Here is an 11,844-nt window from a genome sequence, read left to right on the forward strand (position 1 = left end):
GCGACATAGCCATTACACTAACTGCTGGTCCCAGGTAGCTTTTTCTAGAACTATAAATTTCTCTAAAACTCAACATATTCAAAGTTAACCTATTCTAGATTCTCAAAGCCTGTATGAAGAGATGGCAAAAACTCAAATATAATTAAATTAAGAGCTTAAGTTGGTGCAAACAATTTTTGAAATCGTGCATTGTTTTTTTCATGAAACTTATTTTTCATGAAGTTTTGAAGAGCTCCCTCACACTTCCTATTACCTTTATCTATCTTCATTAAGGAACTCTTTTATACCTGATGCATGGGCCGGGAGGCTGGGAGTCATCTACATCAATGCCTGTTCTGCCATGTCTCAGATTCAGACAATAAATTCTAATCTGACCTGTGTCATCTGTGACAGTCCACACAGTTGCCTTTACCATGGCTCTTACTATCTCTTACAAAGACAGGCAGGGATCAGCAGTCAGCATAATGGCTACGTCACTGGACTCCTACGTAGTCAGCCGCGGTTCGAGTCTCAGACCTGGTGGCTAAGACACAGGCCAGGCGCATATGCATGCGTGCCCAAGATCCTGAGAGGAGAATGGAAGAGAAGGGATTGCTGCATGGCCATCCCCCCTGGTGGGGGGGATTTCGGGATTTCTCGCTTTCTGTCTCTCTGTCTCTCTCTGTCTTTATGGCGAGCACACGCATCCTATAGCAAAAACCTTTCCAGCAACAACAACAAAAAAAGGCAGATAGATGCTTTGAAGGCAGTTTGTAGAACTTTCTTCTGCTTGCTTTAGTTTACAACTAGGAATGAGGATGGTGAAAAAGATTTCAGATGAAAGGAAGAGCTATGAAAATGTCTTCTAGGGCGACGAGAGAGTGAACGAACCAGTGAAATGGAGCTTGGCTTCCAAGAAGCATTGTCGTTCCCGTGGGTTATTGAAAACAAGACCAGCTGTAGTGAGGTGCGTTTTCTGCTTTGAGGAGTGTATGTCCAGTCAGGGAACGCAGTTTGGGCAACTATCTCTACGATGCCTCTATCAGAATAGTTCATCTCCTATGTACCTGATTTCAATTCTATTAAAGTGATTGCTTTCACTGTAGGAGACACTTCTCAAAATATTGTAACTTCAGACTCAACTTCCAGCTCTGCATCAGGAACTCCAAAACTTCACATGACAGCTCCCACATCCCAATACCCTTGATTCCAGCTCCATCCAACACTTAGGGAGCACCTGTCATGAGCAACGCCTTAATTTTAACTTTTTCTTCTGTCCTGGCCACACGACTCCCAGCCCCCAGGTCTGCTGCCTTTTTTCCCTACTTTTTCTACCTGTGCTATTCTCCCATGATATTGCAGTTTCACATGCCTGGAATGTCTTTTTCATTGCTCCCTGTTACCACTCTTGGAACAGTCTGGGAAAAAAAAAAAATCCTCTTTTGGGATCCTAGGTAGATTCATGACCAATGGTGGATATATTTTTTGGGCTCGTTCCTGACTATAGTTGTTCATTTCTCTCCTATCCTCCCACTGTCACCTCGGGTCAATCATTGTTTTGTGCTAACCCCAAAGTGAACTTAATTTCCATATGCATTTTATCTTATTCTCTAGTGATAACGTCGAAGCAGCCCTGAGCCTTTGATGAGCTCAGCTGTATCTGCTGTCTCTTTATTAGAATATAAGACTCTTAAGGGAGGATGCTATCTAGGCTTGATCAAGATGCTTTCTAGACAAAGCTCTTTGTTAATTACCAGTGTGGTCTCAGGCTTTCAAAGCATTAAGTGGTTTTAGTTGTTCTATCAAAAGAACAGTGGCAATCTTAACTATACTTAATTATATTTTGAGGCTTTCTCTCAATAGAAAAAGCCTCCGTGCTTTTAGACTGTAAATTTATTTTTCTCTTTGTAACAGTATCTTATGCTTCATATGGTGCTGGAGAGATTGCATTTTTTGTTGTTGCTGGAGTTACAGAGTTAATCATAAGAAAGGCTTAAGCTTTTATCTTAAAGGTTACAGTTTTGGGGGTTCGTTTTACAAGAAGAAAAGAAAACCTACAGTTAAGAAATGTAGTTGGGTGCTAATATTCTTGACAGGAAATTCCCGTAAAGGAAACAGACTTACTCACTGTTTCAACTAAACCCAACCACAAAGCTTATCTAGTGGGGCAGATTGGTCAGAGAAGAGTTTTTGATGCTTCATCTTCAAGGGATCAGCTGCTGATAGAGATATTTCATTTCATTTTCCTCAGTATGACCAGGCTTTTTACAATGACCATCATCACTTGCAAAATACCAAGGGCATTCTCTTTCTCTCCAGGTATAACTCAGTATTTACAAATTTCTGTGAGCTAACAGCTGTTGCATCTTTTCCAGGTATCTGTGTGGCTAGGGGAAAGTATAGCAGAACTCTTTGAAAATGGACATTTTCACATTGTTCTTCGGATACAAAATCTTCAGTCAATGAGATAAGGATGTGAAGTTCCTTTCTCTCTTTTTTAATCTCTTAAAGACAGGAAATAAAGGTAAGACAATAGTACTTTTTTTTTTTCACTTGATATCCTAACCAGAAAGTATTAATTGAGAACAGTGCTTAAATAATTTTCAGAATGAATTGTTAACACAGTTATTTTCATGAATTATTTTAGAATAACAGATGTGCTATCTCACTAGTCAAATTTATATCTTCATGTGAAAGGAGTCTTCACTTTTTAAAACAATGGATGGTTTGAAAATAAACCTATCTACAGTGCTTGAAACATTTTATGGAGAGTTACAGGTGGATAGTCTCAAGATGTTTGCTGAGATCAAATGGCAGTCTTGACCATAAGATCTTTGATTTGTGAACAATACTCGCTTCATTTTCTGCAATGTCTAGACAGTGGGATATGAAGGGACTAAGGCCCTGTGTGAGTCTTAAGAACACTGACTGAACTAAGTTCTGCTACTACACTAGAGCAAATGTCTATGTGCACATGTGTTTTTTATACAAAGTATTTTACATGCCTGGGACAGTGAGATTCCTCTTCCTGGGCCTCAGACCTCTTGTCAACACCTGCCTTCTCCAGCATGTCCCTCTCTTGTCTCTCCTTTCATCTAAAGCTTTGGTCAGTGAGAAGTTTAGTTGATCTTTTTGCCCAAAGAAGTTGAAAGTGTAGCTTTGATGAACTAAAGAGAAAAAAAAAAAAATATATATATATAGGACAAAGAAATCTGACTCCCCAAAACACACCTGGAGAATGCTGTGGGGAAGGGATCCTGCAGAGTCTCAAGGTCACCTTGGACTCTTGCCTCATCATGTGAGATGGTGATGATGGGAAAATCAGAATCTTTGAGGGCCTATACATCTGGCTATGAATCACCCTTCTCATATCAGAGTGTAATCCTCATCAGGAATGGGGACTGCTATTCCCAGAAATGCAGGCTCTGGTTGTCCAACTGTAAAATGACAAGGACAACATTAATTTTCCCGTGTGAGCAGAAAGCAAGTAAGCATTAAAGTTGGGGTCACCTTTCTATTATTTTACTCTCATGAATAGAATCTGCAGCCTGGCTGACTTAAGTTGCCTGATGCTCAGTAAATGATGTTTTCTGCATTTATGTGACTCCCTACGACCCAGTGAAGCATATTGGTGCTGCTGGAATGAAAGGCATCCCTCAGTCACTAGAGGGTCTGCAAAGGTAGGCATTTGACAATCAAGCCCCAAGGTGTATTTGCCTACATTCATGGGAGTTTCAGAATGAGCTTGTCCTTGCATTATTTCGCTGCCAACAGTACTGACAATAGCTGTTGTAACTCAGCACTCTCCCACACCCCAGCCCAGCCCTTGTCCCTGAGTAGGGCTTCCCAAGATGTCTCTTGGGTCATAGCGATCACCATGACACTGGTTTATAATACTGATGCTAATTTTTTCCTTTAGAATCTGAGTAAATACGTTCTTGGGGAGTGCAGAAATCTGTATTTGGAACAAGTGTTTCAGGAGATCCTTAGAATCAAGATAATTTGAGAAACACTGTCCTGTAGGCAAAGCTGAAACTGGAAACAACCCTGGCAACCTGAGGTCCAAAGCAAGCATGTGGGTGGGTGACATAGAGAGAGTCTGTCATCTCCAGTGGAATGGGAGTTCCTGAAGCCTGGAGACTGCTGGGCCAGTAGCCAAGTTACTGCAGGCTTTTCCATTCAGACTAGAATTTGAGAGCAGTACACCTGGGAAAATCTTAGTAATCATGTAGTCCCATGGTTCTCAAGTCAGGGAGCATTTTTTCTTTTTTTCAAATGCAGAGTTCTCAGACTAAACCCTAGAAATTCTGTCCTACTAGCTGTAAATGGAAGGCTTACATGTACATGTGTAACGTGTACAGAGGGGCTCAGGATGAGAACCCAGGACTTTCAGCATTGTGCAGTGTTTTGTTCCTGCTGCACTGCCATGACTAACCAGGAGATATGGTTTCTTTTTTTTAAGAGGTTTTTTCCTTAGGGTGCATGCACTCACTGGAGAGAGAGAGAGAGAGAGACAGTAAAAAGAACGATGAGACATTACCCACTCCCTGGGGTGGGGGATGGACATGCCACAACCCCTTCTCCTCCATTCTTCTCCCGGGATCTTGGGCACACACAGAGAGACACCTGGTGTGAGTTTTAAGCCACCGAGTATAGGACTTGAACCACGGTTGGCCATGGAAGAGTCTAGCTATGTAACCTCTATGCTATCTGCTAGCCCAGCTGTGGTTTCTGACATAGGATCTCTGCTCGGGAGTATTCCATTGAGTGTGAGAACCGAGTCTGTAGAATGAAGTGAGGAGAAATTCCAAACAACCAGTCCCTGAGCTCCTGCTCCCAGAGCGGGGACAGGATATAACACCTGACAAGGCAGATTGACTTCCTGCTGGCATGACACTTATGCTCTCTGGTGTAAAATTTTTAACAATAGGCTATTTACAGGTGATACTGTGTGCTAAAACAAAAGCAATGAGCAATGAGCAACAGGAGAGACGGCTGCTGGCTAGTGCAGTGGCCAGGGTGGCAGGGGGCACCTTGGGCTGGCGGTCAGGGAAGGGCTCTCTGAGGATGAAACAGGGAGATGGCATGAGATAGCCACATCCTACAGAGTTTTGTACCTGGTACCCTGGAAGAGCGCTTCATGTTATGGGTAGTGGAGGCTGGTGCACAATTAGGCATGAAAATGCTCAGCCTTGCCTTTCAGGAAGATGCCTTTGGCCAAGGAAGATGGGGAGATTGTTCTGTCTGGGGTTTTGTGGGTTAAAAACCAAAAGGAAAGAAAAGACTCCCTTTTTTTTTTTTTTTTTTTTTTTTTTTTTTTAAATTGTTTGAGTACATATGCTCTTGCCAAAGAGTGAAAGGAAAAACAATCCCCAGTGGGGCATGCTCATACCACAATCCCTTCTCCCTTTCTCCATCCTGTCCAGTTCATTTTCAAAACATACTTGTATCAAAATAAACTGACCCAGGAAAGAAGTCTTTGACAGGTTGTGGGGAGATATGCTTGGTCAAGACAATGCTCCCATTTTTTTTTTTTGGCCAGAGGGCATGTGCGCTTACCAAAGAGAAAAAAAGGAAAAAAAAAAGAGAGAGAGAAAGCATCCCTGTGGGGAATGGTCACAGCACAGTCTACACTCTCGTCTCCATTTCTCCCTCCTTTCGGGACGTTGCACAGGTGCCCAGAGTTCCTCTGAAGCTGCCAGGGCCAAGACTTACACCACAAGGTTGGCTGTGTGGGATCCAGCAGGCAACGGGCTGGCCCTGAGAACACATTTTAAAAGACAGTCTCCTCTGCCTTGTTCCTTGACTGTAGTCCTTGTTAAGAAGAGGCATCAGTTGTCACCAAATGGAACAAAGATCGCAGTGGCCTTAGTCCTATCCTTGGGACTACAAGGCTCATCTCAGGAAGACTTTCTCTCGAACATCTTCACTCTCGGTGGTCAGGTTGGCAGCCAGGTGCACCTGTCCTGTACTTTCAGCTCCCATCTTGGCAAAGTGGCCTGGGAAAACCTTCTCATGCTGCAAGGCTCTGCCTACCTCCTGTCCAACATTAATCTCTGTGTGAACGAGGGACCCCGTCTCTACTGGCCTCCTCTGAGCAGGCCCATGCCCTGCTTCCTCACTCCCACAAGAATGGAATCCAGCTCACCTGTTGCCTCGTCCTTCACAATGGGGCCGTGTCCCTGCAGAAAGCACAGCTCTTCCCCATCCCCACACACTGCTCCCTTTACTGGGTCTTCACCCCAAGGCTCCCTGTCACCTCACCCTGGCTGTGCATGCTCATCTCTCAGCAGCCAAAAGCCATGGACACTGTTCAGTGTCCCAGGCCCTACTCCTCTGTAGACTCAGACATTAGAATCTAATCTCTCTCTCCGAAGGTCCTCTGTTTTTTTGTGGCAGGGTTTTCTGTTCTGCTTCATTTCTTCCTTTCAGATCTGTCACTCTTCGTTTTCCATTGGCCGTGACCCACTTCCAGGTTGGTGTTCTGTGGGCAGCTGGGCTCCCTTCTCCTCTTGGGCCACAGGATCCTCAAGGCTCCACTTCTTCCTCCTGCTCCTGTCATCCACACCCTCTCTGAGCTCCACGCCCACCCAACCCACTGCCCTAATAGGTTTAAGGTAGATCGTTAAGACACCGTTGGCCCAGTGCTTCTGTTAGAGAAACAGGAATTATTAAAATAATAATTATTCAAATTACTCCCACCTCCTGCATCTGAAGATATTAGACATGGTGTGTGAGTGTGTGTGTGTGTGTGTGTGTGTATTTATACATTTGTGTGCGTGTGCTCATGTGTATTGTTCCTTGATTGGAGATGAAGAATTTTATATAGTGGGAACCAGCAGTTAGCGTAATGGCTATGTCACTGGACTCCCACGTAGTCGACCGCAGTTCGCGTCCGGAACCCAGTGGCTTAAACTCACGCTGGGCGCATGTGCATGTGTGCCCAAGATCCCGAGAGGAGAATGGAGGAGAAGGGATTGCGGCGTGACCATCTCCCCTGGGGGGTGATTTCTCGCTTTCTGTCTCTCTGTCTCTGTCTGTCTGGCAAGTGCGCGCGCCCTATAGCGAAAAAACCTCTCCAAAAAAAAAGAGAAGAATTTTATATAGTGAGAAAAGTCCATTATTTCTTCATGAGAAAAGGTGGAACCACCTGGCAGGAAAGGTCCTGGGAAGGTTGGGATGGGGGCAGTGGCTTTAGGAGTGACTTGAATACACAGGCAGGAGCGAGGAGAGGAACTCCCACAGGTGAATAGCTGCAGGGGAGAGAGGGAGAGAGAGTGAGGGAGACAGGGAGAGACAGAGAGAGACAGACGGCAGCACCAGAGACAGAGAAAAAGATACAATAGAGACAAAGTAATTTTGTCAGCTACCTAAAAAAGCCACCCTCACATTGGATCATGGATAGTAACTGATTAGGATCCGCATCCTCCACCTCCCCTCAGGTGTTACCTGATCTCCTGGCCCGCCATCAGTAAGAAGCCTGATATTTCAAGTTTATCCAGAACCTTTCATGTCCCTGATATTTCCGTGAAGCCACTTCCCCTGTGCTGTCCCCCACGCTGCTCCCTGACTTTTGTTTCCGCTGCTCATTCATTCTTCACTTGGAGGTGAGCCCTATCTCTCTGCCCCACTACAAAAAAAACCATTTCAGTGGACTCTAATCTAATGAAGTTCGTAAATAAAGCTGTTCTTACTACGCTAGAAAAACAAACAAACAAAACAAAGCAAAAAAACAAACAAACAAAAAAAACAACAGGGATGTTGTTGGGAAAAAATTTTAAAGGGAACTTTCAGAGTGGCCATATGATAGTTAGTGGAATTTCCTTCTTTCCCTCTCTTCCCCATTTTTTTTCTTTTCTTCTTCCCTTCTTCCCTGTCGTTTCCTCTTTATTTTTTTGTTTCCGATGTCACATGATTTTATGTTCCTCCTAATATCCTCAACTTTTTCTTTAGTTAAAGGAGGTGGGGAAGATGTATGAGGAAAGATGGGGCCGTCCAGACAGGGGAGCTCAGAGAGTAAGAAGAAGCAGAGGGAGAGATAGACTCGGGGGCCTTTTTAGCTTTAGAAGCAGCTTCTGTTAAACCTTTAAATTCTGAGACAATCTCAAATATATATATATTTTTTTTTGGAGAGATTTTCACTGTAGGGCTCGTGCGCTCGCCAGACAGAGAGAGACATAGAGACAGAAAGCAAGAAATCACCCCCCAGGGGGGATGGCCATGCCACAATCCCTTCTCCTCCATTCTCCTCTCAGGATCTTGGGCACGCACGCACACGCGCCCGGCGTGAGTTTTAAGCTACCGGATCCGGGACTCGAATCGTGGTCACCTATGTGGGAGTCCAGCGACATAGCCATTATGCTAACTGCTGGTTCCCGATCTCAAATATTTTTCTATTAACTTTTTGAAGAGAACTAAGTTGATTATTTCCTCTTTTTGTTGATTTTAAAATATCAGTTAAAGAAAGATTTCCATTCTTTTTTTCTTGACTTGAAATCCTAGTTTGTCTACCTTAGCACACAAAAAGACCAATTTGGAAATATAAAAATTTCCCCACTTTGGAAATTTTAGTCGAAGATCACCTTTGTAAATTTTTTCCCATTCTTACAAATATTTGCAAGTTAAAGCACCATAATTATCATGCATAAAGCTAGCTGCGTGTGAAGGTGACTGTTTTTCTTGTTCCTTTTCAGTCATGGATGTCTTATTTCCCATGTTTTATTTCCTTTTAGGAGAACCAGGCTGTGTAAGCTACGGGTTTTAAATATGGTGGACCATGTACTGCTTTGTGAGCATCTCCCTACTAGATGTTGCTCTCCTGTCGAGATCACTCATCTTAGTGTCTCAGGCCCTTTCAAGATCTAGCATTCAAGAAGGGGGCCTAAAATGCTTGAGTGGTCAGCTCTTATTTCAAGTTTACTGGATGAGCTTGTAGTTATTGTGGTTGGGATTTCCTATAGGGCCACTACTTGTCCTAAGGGGAAGAAAATAATCCTTTCCTTTTAGACACTCCCTGTATGGCACTCAGTTCCCTCATGTGCCTACACACAGGGAGGAGCAAGTGCCCTTTCTCTGCGGAGCTGAGAGGCTCAGTCTCTCATTTGTCTACTAATAGGGCAGTCCATTTGCCTCATGCAAATGCACAACAGCCAATCTAAGCAAACTTGGAAGGTAGAGGAGAAAGACCCTTTGGAATTCACCATCGAACATTAGGTCTCTCTAACTCCACTACTCCATGCTTGGAGGAGAGCAAATCACTATTCTGCTCTCAGAGAGGAACAAATCACTACCCTTTTCTCAGAGGAGAGCAGACCACTACTTCTCACTCAGAGTGGTACAAACTGAGGTTACCCCAAATAAACATACAAATGAAAACAGCTCAGAAATCAGCCTGATGGTCTACCAGGTTTTGGGAGGTCCAGGACCAGCGAACTTAACTGGATCTCCCTTTGGGAGCTGGAAGGGGCACAAAGGGCCCGTGGTGCTGGTACCAGGCACTGGGTTCGAAGCCACCCTCAGATGGTCTCCAGTTTCTCTCTGGCCCTATGTTGAACACCATTATTGTTGACGGAAATAACCAACTCTGCAGAAATAATAATTGATCAGTTTATTTCTAAACACGAATATGGGTAACTGTCATAGGCTGGGAGAGTGTTGATCTGTGTTGTGGAAAATCCTTGATTCTTTGGGTTCAGATCTCTAAGATTAGAGACCTGTCCTGGGACACAAAATGAAAACCTACAGACACTTGTCAAGTAGGAAACGGGAAATGTTAATAGGAAAGTGAGGAGTTTTTAATAGGAAAGAAGTACACCTCCACACTTGAAAGGCACCAGGTGGGCAGCTGTCAGAGAAGACCAACTGCACTGGGTGTGGAGTTAGGTGTTACATTTATCCCAAGAGTCAGTAATGAGTATTTAGCAGGGGAAGATCTGTCATAGTATCTATGTTCTTTATTTGAATTTGCGGACTTTTTCCTGTGCTTGCATATCTCTCTCACAGGTGAGAAATTTGACTCAGAAATTTGTTCAAGCCCTATTAAATAATAAAATATTACCAACACACTATCCTTCTTCTCATATGTCATAGGAGTTTGAAATTTCTCATATCCAAGTTCATGCTTATTTGGATGAACTTCTCAATCAGTTTATTGCCCCAGTTTATGCCCCGGGATGTTGATCAAAATGTCCTGTTGGGTCCTTTTGTATTTATGAGCAATGGTAAGAGGGAAATTAACAACCACCCCTATATGCTTTTCTCAGGTATCTGCCTCACATTCCCAGCCCCAGAAGCTGGGTGGGAAGGAAGCGTTTTCGTGGAGGGTCTTGTCGTAACCCCTGATGAGCCGTGATTGATTTGGCTGATGTCCTTCTGCTCTTTTCTCAGGGTTACCTGCTCATTTCTAGCTGCCTATCACATGACCAAGCCCAGAGAAAGGCAAATATGCCTTTATTGAGATGATAAGAGACAGGGGTTCCTTTTATTTGGCTTTTAGAGTGAAAGACAAGGTTTGGAATGTAGTGAAAAGAGTTTTCTCATTGGTCTGACCCAGAAAATTAGGACATCTAGAAGCAGGGGAGGAGAGGGGAACTTGTAGGCTATAGGTGGGTTTTCTGTGTTTAGGAAAAGGGTCAGTAAAGAGCGTACTTTAACAGAAATAAATGGATTTGTATACATCACAAGACACGGTCCCAAGGACAGAATTTAGGGAGAGTTCTATTACCAGTAAGTCAAAATGATTTCTTTAAAGATTTTGGGCATGACTCACCCATCACAAGGATATTATGCCAGGGACAGAATGCAGGAAGAGTCCTGTTATCAACTGAGCCAAAATGGTCTGTTAATGTTTGTGGGCGTGATTCACAGAAGCCCTCTGGAAGGGATTTTAGAAAGAAGAAAGTAGTCAGACTTCTGTCCTCACTTCCCTCCTTCCCTCCTTCCCTCCTTCCCTCCTTTCCTTTCCTCTTTATTATTTCTTTTCTGGTATCACTGGACTTCATCTCCTTATGACATTTTGTTGTAATTGTTTATTTTCATGTTTGTGTAGACAAAGACTCTCTCCTTGACCAAGTTTTAGTCATGTTCCTCTGAGCCTTCTTCTCAGTTAGACCTTGACCTTTGTCCTTATCTTGGTCCTTATCCTGGCTTGCCCAGTCTAGTTTTAGCAAAGAATCCTAGTAAGATATCCCTCATCTCGATACATGATCAACTGTTTCATCCTTCACCAGTGACATCTAAATCTTGATCTGTCTTCAGCAGGGATGCTGTTGGCTCAGTTGAGCAAAGATCCCAGTAGCCTGCGTGAATTCCCTCTGTAATCTTCCATGCACCAACCCACCATGCTCCTTGACTAATCCTTAGCTGCTCCTGTTGTCCTGGGGACTGAGTTTGACCTCTCCTGTTTCAATACCCCAATTCCAATCATCTTGAATAAAGCCTTTCTCACCATTTTAACACTCTGTCAGAATAATTGTTTATTTGTGTTCTCCACACTGTAATAGACTCTTGGTAACAGGGACTGTACCATTTATTTTGACCCTTTCCCACCTCTTTAAAGAGCCGAAGACAATATGAGAATGTTTTAAGGGGAACTTTTAGCCAAAGTTCCTGGGGGATTCCCCTTAGTCATAAAACCCTAAGAGTAATACATAGGTTATTTTTATGTTGATGATAATAGTTCAGAACTCCAAGACACACAGTCAAAACTGTTCTAAAGGGCAAGCCAGTGGTGAGTGGTGAAGACAGCTGGATCCCACATGGCTGACTACACAGTTCAGTCCCAGACTCAGTAGCTTAAAAAACACACTGGGTGTACCTGTGTGCGTGTCCAAAATACCCTTTCCTCATTCTCCTTCTTTATCTCTT

The 11,844-nt window shown here is 43.5% G+C and overlaps 1 protein-coding gene across 1 annotated transcript in view; it reads left to right on the plus strand.

Moving 5' to 3' along the window:
- Positions 1 to 2,141: 2,141 nt before the first annotated feature.
- IL18RAP (interleukin 18 receptor accessory protein) overlaps positions 2,142 to 11,844 on the plus strand; it is a 44,535-nt gene continuing 34,832 nt past the window's right edge. Inside the window, exon 1 of the mRNA XM_027767552.1 lies at positions 2,142 to 2,503. The gene's annotated coding sequence lies outside the window, so the exon portion shown is untranslated. The remainder of the gene's footprint in view (positions 2,504 to 11,844) is intronic.

This window comes from Tupaia chinensis, unplaced genomic scaffold (assembly GCF_000334495.1).
Source record: "Tupaia chinensis unplaced genomic scaffold, TupChi_1.0 Scaffold144276_1, whole genome shotgun sequence".
In the NCBI taxonomy this organism is placed as follows: Eukaryota; Metazoa; Chordata; class Mammalia; order Scandentia; family Tupaiidae; genus Tupaia; species Tupaia belangeri.